A 17,141-nucleotide genomic window follows, 5' to 3' on the forward strand; every position below is an offset into this window, starting at 1 on the left:
AAATCACAGATAATAAAAACCTAAACCTAACAACACGTAATTTCAAAAAACATGACCTAACTGTAGAATAAAAGCAGAATGGTTGTAATAAAACTATATATTTTAATTTGAGGATGTTGCCACACAACAATAACTGTTGGTAGACACCTGTCCAGTGCAGTTATAGATGCAAACTGAAAAAGTGTTTTCACAACTCGAGTACCATGAGCAGTGTTGCCATTGGTGACTTTATTTTCCAAAAGTGGTGAACTCTTGGTAATGTTTGAAACAAAACAATACAATCTTCCCTCAGTTGATACAGTAGTTACATTCCTGGAGAAGTCAGTGTGTATTAAAAGTGGGCAAAAATATTTTGTGTGTATAGGTAAAATAGTCTTAGTTCTGAGGAACTAGTTTTTGAGTGAGTGTCCAGCATCGTTGACTATCTAGTATGCCTGGCCCCTGCCTACTAAATGCCAGTAGCCCTTGCCAGTTATTGTAACAACCAAAAGCAATACACAGATTGCCACACCACCTCCTTGAGAACCATGGGGCTTAATGATCATTCAGGTCCCTTTCAACTGAGATTCATGGGTTCTCAGGGAACATTGGTGAGATATTTTTGCTTGGTTTTGCTTCAGTTTCCTTTTCACATAGACCAGGGTAAACAGGTTCAAAGGCTGTTTTGACAGTTCAAACAGCACATAGCAACAGTGGGATGTACTGACTACCCTGGTTCTGGGCTTTATTTTACTTTTTAGTAGAGCCCGTGTACAGGGTACTACTGCCATGGGAGCACCTAAAAGAATTAAATTACACAGCAATTTCCTATTTTCACCTAACCCCTGCTTATAGGCATAAGGGTGTTTTGTTAATCAATGTTATAATTGGAATATCAAGTCAGAAAGGAAGCGGGGAAACACATGAAGGTTTGTGTTCAAACACATTCACTCTGAAAAAGAATGTGCACGCTTGAGGTAGCCAAATAAACCAATTTTCACTCCAAACAACTTTTCCAGTAAGCATTCATTTGCATCTTCCCCAGGAAGTCATTTGCAAATTTTATTTGAAGTGACCTAAAAAGTGTTAGGAAAAGTTGAAATGTGGGAAACTTTTAGCGTGCACTCTTTCTTACATTTCTAGGCATTGTTAAATTGAGCACCCATATTGAAGCAAATAACTGTGTACTATTTGCACCATCCCCACCCCCACCCCATTCTCCATCCCTGGAGGCAAGCTGAGCGGACAAGAGCCTGGACCTGGCAGTTCACATTCCTGTGTGACTGGGAGCAACTTACTTGAAATCTCGATGCCTGTTTCCTTACCTATAAAGTAAGAATTAAAACAGTTTTTCCCTCAAAAGGTGGTTGGAACTTAAGGGCTCTTGCATGAAAGTGCTTTGAGTAAGAGCTTAGTACACGGTGGATACATGTACATGTGCACTTCTCTCCCCATCATCTCAACTCCCCCAGCAGAGTAGATTGCTCTGGCACTGGGCCCCCACAGCACCCACCGTTCAAGTCTCCACTGTGCAGTAACACCATGTTATACTGCAGTTGTGTGTGAGCCCACAGAAGAGAGGAAACTTACACCTCGGGATGGTGCAAGGTGTGGCAAAAGATGCCCAATAGATGTTTGATGATGGGTGAATAATGCAAATGCCCACTTTCTGCAAGCTGTAATGTGGACATGTTAAGGGGTCTAGACCTATTATTTTGTTTCCACAGATGACTTAAAGCAAATTTCATCACTACTGTCTGAATCTGAGATAGATTGAAATCACATTATTGTGATACAAATAAATAATGTGCGTGAGTAACCTAAAACCATGCAGAAAGATAATGAAATGATTTCGCAGCTAGAAGAAAAGCAGTAGTAAAAGGCATTCCCAGAGATAGAAACCTCAGAGGCTTTTGTGAACTTCATGATAGCCAGTCAGTTTCTCTGCAAGGCCCAGTGGGAAGGCCCCCTGAGTCCAAGTAACCCACACTTCCCTTCTTTAGGGTGGATAGGGAATAAAGTTCAAGGAGGGCGGAACTCCCTGTAATCAGAGGTTAATTATAGGTGTGGGAGTAAAAGCAGTTGCCTATTGTGTCTCCTTTCATGTTTGAAAGTGTAATAGCCTTTTGGGGTTTTTGTTTGTTTGTTTGGGGCTTCAGATACAGCAGATTCCCTAGCAATGCCAGGTAATTTAGAGTAATTAGGAGAATGTCGCTATGACAGCTGATAAAAGTTCTAAAGAGAAAAAAGGAGTCTTAGACTCTAGGATATTGCTGTACACCCTTATCCAAGGGTGACAGCTGGTATATACAAAATCAGGAATGTTTCAGGCAATTATTGTATTCCTAAATAGCAGATCTGGCTTGGAATCTACTTTCTTCCCACAAACAATGGCAAGACAAAAATCAAAATTATATCGGAAGGCATCTTCTCTACCACTAACAGTACTTGAAAATATTTTCAAACAAAAATCCAGTGCATTTCTGCCTTCATTCGTGCAAAATGGCTGCGTAGTACAAGGAATAAATAATAGGGAAGCCTTGGGTCGAGGTCCGGATGGGGGTGGGGAGGAGGAGTGGGCAGGGAGGCTGCCTTGCGTTGGAACAGAAAGGAGTCTTGTAAGTGCAGCAAACGGGATCCACATGCCCTCAAGATTCCATGCTGCGTCTTAGGTAATAGGAGCACTTTTAGCAATTTGTCTCTCAGCAATTTGTCTCTCAGGTGATGGAGAACGTGAGCTTGGCCATAAGCTGGCAGATAAACCGAAGTACAGTCCTGTGTTGGAATTACATACTCTATGCTTTGTAAAACTAATTCGCTCTTTCCCCAACACCTTCCTACTTAGTGATTATTGGTGTCATTGTCCTACAAAGGTTTACTAAGTTTAATCATTTTGAAAGTTTTTAAACCTTTTCAATGTTTTTTTTTTTTTTGCACCACCCCACCCCCTCCCCACGTTCCTTTGTGTGCCGGGCCCGAGCTGCCAAAGCTTTTCAACGTTTCAATTTTTTTTTTTTAAAGACGTCTTGATATAACTGTCTGTGATGTTGTGATACATAATAAGAAATATATATATTTGGTCTTCCACCCGTTCCCGAAGGAGCTCCTAAAACCCTTGGCATTTCCTGTGAAGAGAATTGTAAAGGTCTTTTGTTATGTTAATGAAGTGACTTTGCAGAGTACTTCAGGGTGGGGGCTGGTCGCCAATGGAGGCCACAGTGTGATTAGAGGGTTGCAACTTCCAGTCCCACCCCACCCCCACCTCTGGGGAGGGAGGGAAGAGGGTCTGGAGATTGAGTTCAATCTTCAATGGCCAATAAGTTAATCAAGCCTGTGTAATGAAGCCTCCACAAACCCCCCAAAACTGGTGCTCCTAGAGAGGGCATGGAAGCTCGTGCCTTTCCCCCACACCTTGACCTACGCATTTCTTCCATCTAACTGTTCCCGAGTTTTATCCTTTTATAATAAACCAGTGATCTAGTAAGTAAATGTTTCTCTGAGTTCTGTGAGCTGCTCTAACAAATTAATATAACCAAAGGTAGGAGGCTTTGGAACCTCCAATCTGCAGCTAATTGGTCAGAAGCACTGGTGATAATCTGGATTTGCTGCGGGTATCTGAAGTGGGGGATGGGGGTAGTCTTCTGGGACTGAGCCCTTAACCTGTGGAATCAATGCTATCACCAGGTAGTGTGAGAATTGGGTTAAATTGTAGAACATCTAGCTGGTGTCAGAGAATTGCTTGGTGGTGTGGGAAAAAACACACATTGTAATTGCAATCAGAATCCTACTGTCTAACCCAGGGTTCTGTAGTAACAAATACAAAATTGTGTATTTTGGTAGAACCCTGGACCTTCTGCAAATTCTCCCTTCGTGTTGACCATCCTAATGTTATTGTAATGGGATAGTAAGAAGCTAGGAAAATACCTGGGCAAGTGGAATGAGGAAACTAAGAAAATTAAACAAGGCCAAATAATTTGGACAACTTACAGCCAGCTGGTGAATCACAAGACCTTATCTTCCTCAACCAAGGACACTGAAGAGCAAATGGTTTATACCTCTCCTCCCTAACCAGAGAATACATAGCTTAAATCTCTCTGGTCCGGGAAAATAGAGAACAGACACCCAATAAATGCCACGTGTGCCTGCCAAACCCAAGGACAGATGAAGTCAGAGGAACAAATAACAAAAAAACCCCATTAAAAGCCAAACAGACCCAAGATAAAAGTAAAACTGTAAACAAAAGCAGGTCGGGCTGCCTGCTGCTACGAAAGCCAATACTCAATTGACAGGTGCTGATGTAAAGAAAGTGGCTTATTCTCAGGTGCCAGCCACCAGGAAAATGGGGACTCCTGTCTCAAAGACCCTGTCCTGGAATATGGGGACTCCTGTCTCAAAGCCTATCTCCCCCTCTCAGTGGAGGCAGAGGTTTTCATAAGGAGGGAGAGGGGAACAGCACAAGGAGATCAAGGGAAGAGTTGAAAAGTTCTCTACGTGCAGACTGGCACAGTGCGTGCTGATAAGGACAGTGCTGGTCCTGTGTGTGTGTGTGTCATCCTGGTTTAGTCGTGCGGGCTTCACGTTGTCTCAGCTTCAGGCCATCCTGGCGCCACCGTGGAAGGTCAGCAAATCCCCTGGAGCTGGAATGCCTGAGGGTCAGATGCCTGTATCTTTTGAAGTTAGTCCCTAGGATTCTTACACAAACAAGCTGTTCACCTACAAGCTACACGTCAGTCAGAGACCGCACTTACGGAAACAATGTCAGTAGAACGGTGGGGTGGGTTCCAATTTCCCACCGTTCCAATTTCCCACTGTTAAAATTTCCCACTGTTAAAATCCCCACTGTCAATTTTTCTTCTATTTCTATGGAAGTTAGATGGTTGTAGCCGAAACATTTCAGAAGATTAGAAAAATTCAAGATCCAGTCTAGTTCATAAGTGAAAAATAAAATTTTACAGACAATTAGCTAAACTAAAGTCTATTTCCATAATTGTGTGTTACATATTTTATTGAAACAAAATTTTTTGCTTAAAAATCACCCTCATTTTTATCAAAGAGCCAAATCAACACTAATTCATTTACAGCATTAAGTGCAGTTTTAATTTGGCCTGATTATTTGCATGAACACAACAAGAATAGCAATTGATCATATGGGCTTTCTTAAATATACTGTGTTGGAATGTTATAAGGAATTTTTAGATTGAGCTTTAATTAGCCTCTCAGGGCAAAGAAGCCAAGCATGATATTCGTCATCATGCTTTACCTGAAGTATCTGGAAGTTTGGGTAAATTCCTCAAGTTCTAGAGGTCCCCAAAATGTCTTGAAGTTCTTTCCTTGTCATCTCCCAGGGAAGCAACCTTTACTCCTACCTGGAAAGACTGCCGTGAACCACGTGAATACGCAAGGAACTAGGCTATTTCTCCAAGGGTCTTTTATCGGCTCCAACTTCTATCTTTATTCCTTAAAGCTTTTTGCTGACATCCAGAGTCTAGGCGTGTCTCTTTCAGACATAACATTCCAGTGAATGTCTTGGTGAATAAACCCACAACTGGAAACTGGAAGAAATCAGATTCCTCTTGGATCCCTGCAAATAAACATATTACCATGAAAATAATAATATTCACTTCTTAAGAGCTTCAAATTCTGGAGGGATAAAGTAGGGAAAAAATGTAAATGCTTCAATGTTGTTACAATTTACCAAATTGCTCTAAGAAAACAAATCAAGTTTTTAAAAATCAGCAATATTTTGAATGAAGTCACAAGAACAATAATTATTTTCACTTCATTCAGTCCCATAATCAATTCCCGTTTGTCCCCATTATCCGCCAGTATCTCTATGAATTCAGTCATTCCCTAGAGCCTCACAAATCCCCATCTATTTGAAAGTTATAACCTGAAAATTTATTCTTAGAAACTCATACTTTAGAATGTCAGGAGATGCATTTTTGCAAATGCATCAGAGTAAAATAATGACTCTCTCTAAATGACAAAAATATACTTAAAATAACATAGTTATAGATATGATTACTAGGCAATTAACAACGAAATTTCCTTATTTGTAACAATATTTTAAGATAACGAAATTACAAATGAAAGTACACCAGAAATAAATTAATTTGTTCCCCACTGTCTAATTGTACCTAGGGTTTCTGTTGGGAAATAGCAATTGGTTTTGGAAAATCAAAGGCAGCCTTTGGCTTTTTCATTTGTCATTAAAATTATCACTTTCTTTGCTATCTACCTGCCTTTCTTTTCCTTTCTTATTTTTTTCTCCCATTTCCATTTCCCTTCTTGAGTTTCTACTCCAAATTTCCTTTCTTCCTGGTAATATGTATATCTCTTACCTTTATCCTTTCTCACCTTTTTTTTTTCACTTCCTCAATTCCTTCTCTCTACATAATCCTTTAATTTGCATAGACCTTCTTTGACTTACAGGAACCGTCTTTGACTTACACAGACCCTCTGCAATTTTCCTAGTCCCCTTTAATTTGCCCCCTTTTTAAAAAATACTTTATTTATTTTTAGAGAGAGGGGAAAGGAGGGAGAAAGGGAGAGAAACATCGACCGGTTGCCTCTCGCACCCCCCAGTTGGGGGCCTGGCCCGCAGCCCCGGCATGTGCCTTGATTGGGAATCAACCAGCAACTTCTGGGTCTGCAGGCTGGCATTCAAGCCATTGAGCCACACCAGCCAGGGCTAGTTTGCCCTTTTAACTCATCGAGAAATAACCAAATCTCTTTCAATTCCATAATTTACACCTTTTATTAACAAAACTATATATTTTTCCCAACGTAATTAGAATTTTCAATTTTTGTGACAACTAAAAGTAGGCAATTAGCATTCTTTAGATCAGCAAATTTATGAAAACATTTTATAACTTCCAGAAAAAGGTTTTTCCACTAGCACATACACTTACATTTTTATTCTTGGTGATTACTGCATTCTTTTTTTTTTTAAGTGAGACTTTTTATTGTTGTTTTTTTTTAATTGAAGTTCCCTTACTGGTCCTGCTTTCATGAGTGGCCACGACCAGGTGGCGTGGGGAGGGATCATCTCCACAACATTCCATTTCTACGCAGAACTAAACAGTTACAAGCACAGAGTCACTATTGCGGTTAGAAGTTGGCGGCACGGAGAAAGGGGAGGAACAGGTGGGGAGTTGGAGTGTCGTTAAAAAAATACAGGCCCCTCCCAAATTGGGGTGCCTGGAGGGGTCTTGTTCTGCTTCAAGCCGAGAGCAATCAGATCAAAATCAGTTTGGGAAGACCAGAACTATCCGGTGAAGGGAGGAGGAAGGCCCAGGGGTTGGGAGGCTGTTTGGCAACTGGGTAAAGGGATTGCCCTCCCGCTGCTGGGATCCCCTCAGCCCCTCCGGTCTGGCAGGAAGCAGGCAGCCTGCAACCCCCACAGGCAGGTCTCCTGCGGCCAGATGCTGCAGGCAGGGGGCTGGAGGGCCCTCAGAAAGGCTTGCCCTCCAGCTTCTCTGCCAGAGTGCAGTGGTCCTTGACCTCCTCGTGGCAGTTTGCTTGTAATTCATGCTTGATCCCTGTCAGTTTCTTCTTGATGGCATCCTTGGAGCTGGCATAGATCATTTTGCTCTTAAGGGATGCAGACTCAGGGGCCCAGAAGATAAACACCAGGTCCTCCTCGCTGCTCTCCTTGGTCTCGCAGGTTGCATCACAGAGGGCGTAGTGGCAGTCTTTGTCCGGCAGCATTTTGACAAAGGTGGCGTAGGGGTCGTCTACAGTCTGGCCCATGTCACCTACCAGGATCTGCTTGCCCTCCTCCAGGATGACGTTCTTCTTGTCTTCACTCAGGCAGGAGAGCACTGCCTTCTTGCGATTCCTCACCTCCTCTGGTGTCCAGGGCCCAACCCACTGAAGCACATCAGCAAGGGCAAGTTTTCTTCTTAAAACAATCTTATTGTGCCACTTCCTTGTTCAAAAACCTTCCATTGCATTCAAGGTGATTCCTGATTGAGCTCCCATAGAGCTCTCCAATTACATTTTCTCCTGTCCCCCACCATCCCCCACCCCTCTTGCCCCCTGCCAGGACCCCCAGCAACCTCCTGGCACTTTTTGCTCCTCTGCTGCATTGCTCTACTCTGAACACGCTCAGATCGCCGCACCTCTGTTCCTTTGTTCACAAGGTTCCCTTTACACAAAATGCTCTTCCCCTGTGTGTCTTCCTTTCAAATTCTCACCTCAACCTTCACGTGCACACACATGCGCACACTCACGCAGTCTGTGACGGTTTGTTTTAAAGTGTCAACCTGGGTAGGCCATGCTACCCATATATTTGGTCAAACCTCGACTAGATGTTGCTATGAAGGTATTTTTCAGATGAGATTAACATTTCACTCAGTAGACTAAATAAAGCAGAAGGCCATCCATAATGTAGGGGAGTCACATCCAACCAGATGCAGGCCTGACAGGGGTGTCCAACCTGCAGCCCCCGGGCCGCACGCTGCTCAGGATGGCTATGAATGCGGCCCAACACAAAATCATAAATCTACTTAAAACATTATGAGATTTGTTTGTGATCACATATCACAATGTATCTAATGTGTGGCCTAAGACAAACTCTTCTTCTTTCAGTGTGGCCCAGAGATGCCAAAAGGTTGGACACCCCTGCTAAGAGACAAAGACTGAGGTCCCTGGAGGAAGAAGGAATTCTGCCAGCAGAAGATCTCTTCACTCAAACTGTAACATCGGCTCTTCCCTGTGTCTCTCTAACTTGTCAGCCTATACTGCAGATTTCAGACTTACCAGTACCCACAATGACATGAGCCAATAGCTTAAAATCAATCAGATAGATAGACAGACAGACAGGCAGGCATCCTATTGGTTGTGTTCCTCTAGGGAACCCTAACTAACACACAGTTTCTCCCTGCTGGGCTCCTGCAACCCTTTCTCCATTCCCATTGCTAACTCTCTCGTGTCAATACGCAATGGTGCTCAGGTCAGTTTCTTCTGTGGGTGCACATCCACTGAGGGCGGAGACATTCTCTTCTCATCTGCACGTCTCCATGGAGCCTAGTACCTGTTAAAGGTCCTGCTCTATCCAAAAAAGAGACTCCCCAAAGGAAAGGCAGGGGAACTAGGAATGGAGAGCTTGAACAGTGTCAAAGGAGAGAAAGCCAAGCCCAAAAGAAAACACTTGCCAGGGGTTATGAACTCAGATGCCTCAGGACCAGACAAGTCATGTGGATGAACAAAGGCAGCTACGTAGACAAAGCTTTGGATGTGGTGAACTGGAGGGGCAACCCAACTCATTATTTCCCTATAGGGACACAGAGCCAGGGGCGCCAGGTTTTTAAAGAGAGGCTGGGTTTCTGCATTCAATGTCACGATTTTTAACTATTGGCTGCTCGTTCAGATTATTTCATGTACTATATGAAGGCTTCAGGGCTGTGGCTACTGTTCTATTCGTTAAGCTGGGTTGACGAGTACATGTTGGGTTTGTTTTTCCTGATTCTCCTTACCTCATAGAAATGTTATAAATGTCCTTTTCTATGCATTCCAAATTCACTTCAAAAATCGGGAAACCCTTTATATGAGTTCAGTTATGCCAGCAGACCACCCATTTGGATCCTCTACTGTATGTTACTTTGTTTTGCAAAACTTGCAGATTGAATGAAAGTTTGTGGCTGGTGCACCTGCACTTGAATAACAGTTACATTAGTTCAGTGTTACTTTGTGCTGAAAATAGAAAAAGGCAGCACTGCCGTCTCTTCCACAAGAATTGCTCTATGAAAGGAAAGATGTTGCAGCTCACTGACTGCCGCCCACTCTTTTCTCTCTGGAATGTCTTCGAGTCTATCGTGTGTTACCTTTCACACAACTTGATGTTGAATATCAGAACATTAATTATTCTGCAAAGCCAAACTATGACTTTAAACGTATACATGTTCCTCTTTGTGGCGTTGGTGACGTCCGTATGTGTGTGCAATGGGGCACAATTTGTACTCTGCATCTAACACAGGTATCTAAATACTAGCACTGTGGAGACAGAGCTGTCTGTGGTTCCAAAACTGTTCAACCTCAATTTTGAATGAAGCAATCATGACTCACTTGCAGTCTGAAACACGTGATTTTTACCATTCTGTGCCTCCGTTTCCTCATTGATAAAATTAAGATAATGAGAGCCATCCCGTAAGTATCAGGTGTGGGTGATAGGAAATGATTTCGATTGGGTGGAGGAAGAAAACTACAGACGGGAAAATATCAAATCAAATCAAAGTATTACTTTAATCGTTCAAAGGATTTTTTAAAGATTTTACTTATTTATTTTTACAGAGGTGGGGATAGGGAGGGAGAAAGAAGCATTGGTTTATAACCCAGGCTTGTGCCCTGACTGGGAATCAAACCCAAGACCCTTGGGTTTGGAGGCCGGTGCTCAATCCACTGAGCCACACCAGCCAGGGTGAGAAGAGGTTTACTGAATGTCATGCTAAGGCCTGGAGGTGGGAATTCGAATAAGCTTAAAACATGGCGTGTGATATCACCAACCCAACATGAGGCTATCATAGGTGGTAAATGCCGACTAGGCTGTGAGCTCCTCCGCCACAGGGTCCTGATCACAGGAAATGTGGAGTGAATGAACGAGTGGTACCAAAAGTGCAGGAACTCTTCAAAGGAGGTAGATACCATGGTGTACTTGAAAGTTGTGGAAGCTTTCTATGTCGAAGCTTGAATCAAACCTGGAGATCTAGAAAGGATTCAGATAATCAGAGGGGAGGAGAAAAGCTGTTTCTGGCTGCGGGGATGAGGGAGAAGATGCCTAGTATATAGAAACTCTGCGGGGGGACGGGGGGAGCATGTAGGGATAGGAACGGCCATGGAGCCTTTGGAAATGGTGAGTTTGGAAACAATGGCTGGAGGAGACGGGGCATTCAACAAAACCCACAAAGCACGAATACAGTGTTGAATGAGAATGACGCCAGTCCCTGACGTCACATCATGGAGCTGACCATCTGTTGACCGTGGTGTTTTAAGTGTGTGTTTAGAAATCAAGTGGGAGATGAAAAGGTAGGTTGGGGCTGATGGTAGAGAATGAAGCATTTGGACTTTATTTTGTCAGCAGTGGCGAGCGACTAAAGATTTCTAAGCAGCAGAATGACAGGAGGAAATGTCGCATTTGGTATATAAATATGACTTTCTTGCTGTCTTAGCTCAAGCTGCTAGAACAGAATACCATAGGCTGAGTGGCTTATAAACAGGAGACATTTATTTCTCACAGTTCCATAGCCTAGAAGTGCAACATCATGGTGCCAGCAGCTTCAGTGTCCAGCAAGGGCTCACTTCCTGGTTCATAGGTGACACCTTCTCGCTGTGTCCTCACGAGGCAGAAGAGGCAGGGGAGCTCTCTGGTGTCTGTTTTATAAGGGATCACCCTCAGGACCTAATCACCTCCCAGAAGCCCCACCTCCTAATGCCATCCATCCGGGAATAGGCGTCAGCAGATGAATTTGGGGGTGGGGCACAAACAGGTAGTCTATAGCAGCTGTGTACAAGGTGAGGTGGGGCAGAGAGAGGCTGCTGGGCAGCTGGATGTCAAGTGTTCCCGGACTAAACTGCAGTAGGAATAGGAAGGAAGGGAGATTATTAGGGGTGGGGGGCCACCACCCAGAGGGAAATGACAGGATGAGCTACTGCTTAGACATAAAAGCAAAAAACATTCTCAGGCTTTGAGCCTCAAGTACTTGTTGTACTGATAATTCAGTCAGTCTTATATGAGCAATATCAGACCTTATGCTTTTAAAAATTCTTGGAGGAGAAATATGGCCTAAACCAATGGTTCAGTCCTCTCTTCTAACTTACAAATCTCTAAGTTCCTCCCAAATGTGTCACTGGACATACTTTTCTAGCTACCTAGGTAGGGAACATCATATTCTACTTGGAATATAGGCCATTGCATAATAAATCTCGTCTTGCCTTCCTTAGAGTCATGCAAAATGAGGCAGCTTGTCATGTGAGTCAAGTCCTTTTGGCTTCTCAGATGAACGTTGCTATATTAGGACCAAGGACTGTTACACAACAAGGCCCAGCCACACCTTTCCTTGATACCTGTACTTCATAGTGAAGACCACCTGTTGAACTAACAGGCGGCATTTAATTTTGGAAAATGATCACATCCAGGGGTGAATTCTCTGTTAATCTCAGAGGATCACTATTTTGATATTAGTCATTTTGAAATGTGGAAAGAATATTCTAGAAAATGAACCAGTGGTAATTTTGATAAAAAGAGCATATGGATATGTTTTTATACAATACAGTATGACCTATATGTAGCTAGAATAATACTAGGATTTCAACTGGTCCATAACTGACAGCCCCTCAGAAGTTGTGTGAAAGAGACAAGCAAGGAGCAGCCTTCCCCACCTCTCCTGGCCGGAGCAGGTGCTCGGCCTTGGGCTCCCGCAGCCTGCTTTACACCCCGTACCACACTCTGAGGGAAGGCATGTGCTCCATGTCCCCGCCCCACCAGAGTGAATACTTGAAGGCAACTGTATTTTATTCCTTTTCAGATCACTGGTACCAGCTACTAAACCTGGAACATAGTAAGTACTGGATAAACATCGGCTGGGTGGACAGACAGATGGATGAAATATGTGCGTGCGATACAGGGCAGGGCAGGCCAGGAAATCACTATTATTTTTTAAAATTTTAAATGAGACCACATCAAAATTTTAAACTTTGCTCTGCCAAAGACCCTGTTAAGAATATGAAAAGAGAGATTAAAGAGTCCAAATAGCCAGTTATAAAAACAGCCACAGGGATGTAAAGTACAGCACAGGGAATACAGTCAGTAATATTGTAATAACCGTGTGTGGTGCCAGGTGGCTGCTACATTTATTGTGGTGATCACTCTGTAGGGTATAGAAATGTCAAGTCACCGTGTTGTACACCTGAAAGTGATACAATATTGTATGTCAACTATAATTAAAAAATAAAGTTAAAAAAGATGACAAGGCAAGTTAAAGACTGGGGAAAATATTTGCAAATCACGTATTTGACAAAAGACTTATATCTGGAATAAAGAACTCTCAAAACTTAACAGTAATAAACAATCCAATGAGAAAATGGACAAAAGGCATGAACAGATATTTCAATGAAGAGGATATACAGATGGCAAATAAGCACATGAAAAGATGTTCAACATGATTAGCCATCAGGGAAATGCACAGTAAAACCACAATTACCTTATCACCACAGCCCTATCAGAAGGGTTAAAATAAAAATAGTGATAATACCGAAACTGGATCGTTCAGACCTTGCTGGCGGGAACATAAAATGATGCAGCCACTCTGGAAAACAGTTTGACAGGTCCCTTTAAAACTAAAAATGGATTTAACACCCTGGCTGGTGTGGCTCAGTGGGCTTAGCACAGTTGTGTGAACCGAAAGCTCACTGGTTCGATTCCCAGTCAGGGCACATGCCTGGGTTGCAGGCCAGGTTCCTGGTTGGGGCGCGTGAGAGGCCGCTGACTGGTGTTTCTCTCGTACATGGCTGTTTCTCTCCCTCTCATTCTTTCTCCCTCCCTTTCCCTCTCTCTAAAAAATAAATGAAATCTTAAAAATAAAAATAAAAAAAAGTTAACTATATGACCCAGCTCTTGCGCTCATTTATCCCAGACAAATGAAAACTTATTTTCACACAGAAAATTCTACGCAAATGTTCATAACAGTTTATTTGTTTTTAATAGCCAAAGACTTAGAGCTACTCAAATATACTTCAGTGGGTGATGGTTAAATTGTGCTACAACCATACCATGGAATAATACTCAACAATAGAAAGGAATGAACTAGCATATTATGGATTCGGTCAATGTTTGTGTCCTCTTCAAAGTTCATATGTTAAAGCCCTAACCCCCAATGTGATGGTATTTGGAGGTGGGGCCTTTGGGGGGTGATTAGCTTTAGTTGTGGTTCTGAGGGTGGGACCTTCATGATGGCATTAATGCCCTTATAAGAAAAGGAAGAGACACCAGAGCTCCTTGTCTCTCGTTTCCCCTGCCTGCTCAAGGCAGTGAAAAGGCCCTCACCAAGAACCAATTCTAGCAGAACATTGATCTTGGACTTGCAGATTCTAGAACTGTGAGAACTAAATGTCTATTGTTTAAACCACCCAGCCCTTAGCATTTTGTTATAGCAGCGTGAGCTGACTAAGACATAGTGATACACATAACAGCATGGACAGAGCTTCAGGGAATTCTGTTGAGTGAAAAAAAAAGCCAGTCTAAAAGGATACATACCATATGATTCCATGTATTCAACATCTGTGGAATAGCAGTTCTAGAGATGGAAACAGTATAGTATTGCCAGGGATTAGGGATGGGGAGGGTGAGGGGAGTGGGTGTGGCCATTAAGAGATAACGTGGGGGAGCCTTGTGGTATCGGTAGAGTTCTTTATCTTGACCGTGGTGGTTACACAAAGCTACACAGGTGATAACATTGCATGGCACCACACACACACAAACATGCAAATGAGCCCATGAAAAACTGGCAAAATCTGAATAAGGTCTGCACGTTGTCTGTTTCCTGGTCTTCATTCTGTACTGTAGTTATGCAACTTCCTGGGAATCTATCATTTTTGAAAATTAAAAGTTTTTAAAAAATGAAACCAGTCAGCATTTCTGACTTGCAACTTTGTTTTTTCTTTATGCGCACCCTCTCCTTTAAAACTGTTTCTTACGTCATGATTTGTGAGAACCTGAGGCAATTAAAATATATCAGAGCCTTCAAATGTACCTTTAAAGTTATAATCCCTTTGGTATTGTTTTGTGGTGGTAACAGCAGGAGAGTTCTTTCAAAGGCCCAATACTGGCTCCCTCCACTTTCCTTCTGGTTATTGAAATCATCATCACCTTCCTCCTTGGGAAATTTTTCTGACAAATGTTGAGTGAAGTTTTTTCTGAGGATCCTGGAAGATTAATAGTGTTCAGAAATGCAAAGTAGTCAACAATGTACATGCTGATCTTTTCTTTTGTCATTGCCGCCAAAGGTTTATTGGACAATTACACTCTACAATTAACCTAATTTTAATAGCAGTCTGGGCTCCTGACTTGGTAATTAACCATCACAAACTACATGTATTATTTCTTGACCTCATCCCAAAGACAACCGGAGGGACTGTGTTAGCCCCTCTGGGCTGCTAGAACAAAATACCACAGGCTGGGCATCTTAAAAACAACACACATTTATTTCTCACAGTTCTGGAGGCTCGAAGTCCAAGATCAAGGTGCCAACAGTTTGGTGTCTAGTGAGAGCCCACTTCCTGATCCATAGATAACTGTCTACTAGCTTCTCCTCACAAGGTGGTGGTGCTGGGAATTTTTTGGGGTCCCTTTTATAAAGTCACCGATTCCATTTGTGACCTGATCACCTCTCAAAAGCCCCATCTCCTAAGACCATCACATTGGGGGTTAGGAGTTCAGCATGAAGTTGGGGGTGGGTGACAAATATGCAGTGTGTAGCACGAATATTTCTCCTATGTCCTCCAGTCTGAGGGGACTCAGCACCAGTAGTCGGGGAAGCAGGGAGAAAGATAAGTCTCCTTAGGGGAAATGTGTCTCAAGAAAGCCGTGAGAGTTGGGGACTGTGGGGGTGGCATCAGATCCCTTCTTGTCCTGATCCTGCCTTTCCTGTCATCACTGTCACCATTACTGCTTCTGAGGGCCCAGCCATTGGTTCTGTAGCCTGGCACTGCTGGGCAAGGGCTGAAGGGACGTGAACCGTTTCCAGTGTGCTGCTGTCTGCTGGCTCCTCCGGCTGCCTGCTTATGTCCTCACCGCGGCCATGCCCTTTGGGAGCCCGAGAGAAACCCTCTGCCATAGCCCGGTTCACGAAGCACATTTGTCCCTGTGTGTGAAGCCCCTTGGCAGTGCTCACAGGAGGGTTCATGCCACAGAGGGTTTGAACAAAGACTTCCAAAACAAAAAAGATTTGCTCTATCCCCTGAGATCAAACCGGGACAAGATCAGAAATGGTTGTTGTTGATATACATTGTGTCCCTAAAGTCAGGAAACGTGGATACTTTTTTCCCCTCAAGATGTCCTTCATGACATTCTATATTTCTGCCCGTTTCTGACCTGATTGAATACCCTGTATAGTTAGCTAGGCTGTAACTGAATTACAGCATGAATGGAGCTGTTTTCAGCCTGGGTATTTTTAGTTTCCCTTTGGGTTACGTGACTCTGAGCTACTCAGTTTCAAGACTTCTAAGTCATAGATTCATTCATGAGGCAGACATCTTTGAGTTCCATCTATGCTTCACGACAGCATTCCAGGTAGAGGAGGAAAGAAATGCCGGCTGGTTCTACCTTGCAGGGGGCACTAACCCCCGGGGACAAATTGTTTGTGTCATATCAGCTCCTCTAACATCATCACATGTTTTGGTTGGGTTTTTTTGTTTGTTTGTTTGATTGAGAGTAAGGAATTGGTGAAACTAGGATCTCTCGGTCAGCTTGATGACTGTGTTGTCCTGACTGGCTTAATTTATGTAATTAGTCCATGATGAGTCTACCAGCTGCGTCATAAAACACAACAACAAGCCAGTGAAAACTCGCCAAGAAAATGACTGCTCTGTTAAAGTCATTCGCACAGCGCAAGGAATTCAGCCAGCGTGCCCAGATGGCCTTTCTTAAATCAATTCCTTGAGTCAGTCTCTGAAGCACACCTACACTGCTCTAGGGCTGCAGAAGGACCCAGTTCTTAGAAAGAGATCCTAGAGAAACGTGCAAGAGATTTAAACCAATAGCAGTTACATTGTAGAGACAGGAAGTTGTTTTTCCAGTCAGCGATGGATCATTGGCCCAGAGTTACTTATCCCGGGTTCCACCAAGGCTGCCCCACCAGAATGCTACGAGAATCTAATGTTACCTTTATTCATTTAAGAAAGACGTTCATGGTTGTTACTTCTTCATTTCTTTTCCTTAATTGTAATCACTAGACTTCTAACCTAGCAAAGGGCCCATGAGTGAGATTTAAGGAGAAATGAATGGAGGTCTAATAGCTGAGCACGCTGGGAGATTCTTAAGGTTCCCCTGTGCTATGCAGGTTGAAGGACGGGTCATCACATCCTCATGGGAGCACAAGGGAGTTTGGAACTGGATGTTGGTGGGCTTTGCAGGAACGTGAGGTCTGGGTTTAATCTAGGTCCCGGTT

At 43.2% G+C, this 17,141-nt stretch overlaps 1 pseudogene; it reads right to left on the bottom strand.

Moving 5' to 3' along the window:
• Positions 1–7,431: 7,431 nt before the first annotated feature.
• LOC112322420 (cofilin-1 pseudogene) lies at positions 7,432–15,809 on the bottom strand (annotated as a pseudogene).
• Positions 15,810–17,141: the final 1,332 nt, after the last annotated feature.

The sequence above is a fragment of the Desmodus rotundus genome, chromosome X (assembly GCF_022682495.2).
Source record: "Desmodus rotundus isolate HL8 chromosome X, HLdesRot8A.1, whole genome shotgun sequence".
NCBI lineage: Eukaryota > Metazoa > Chordata > Mammalia > Chiroptera > Phyllostomidae > Desmodus > Desmodus rotundus.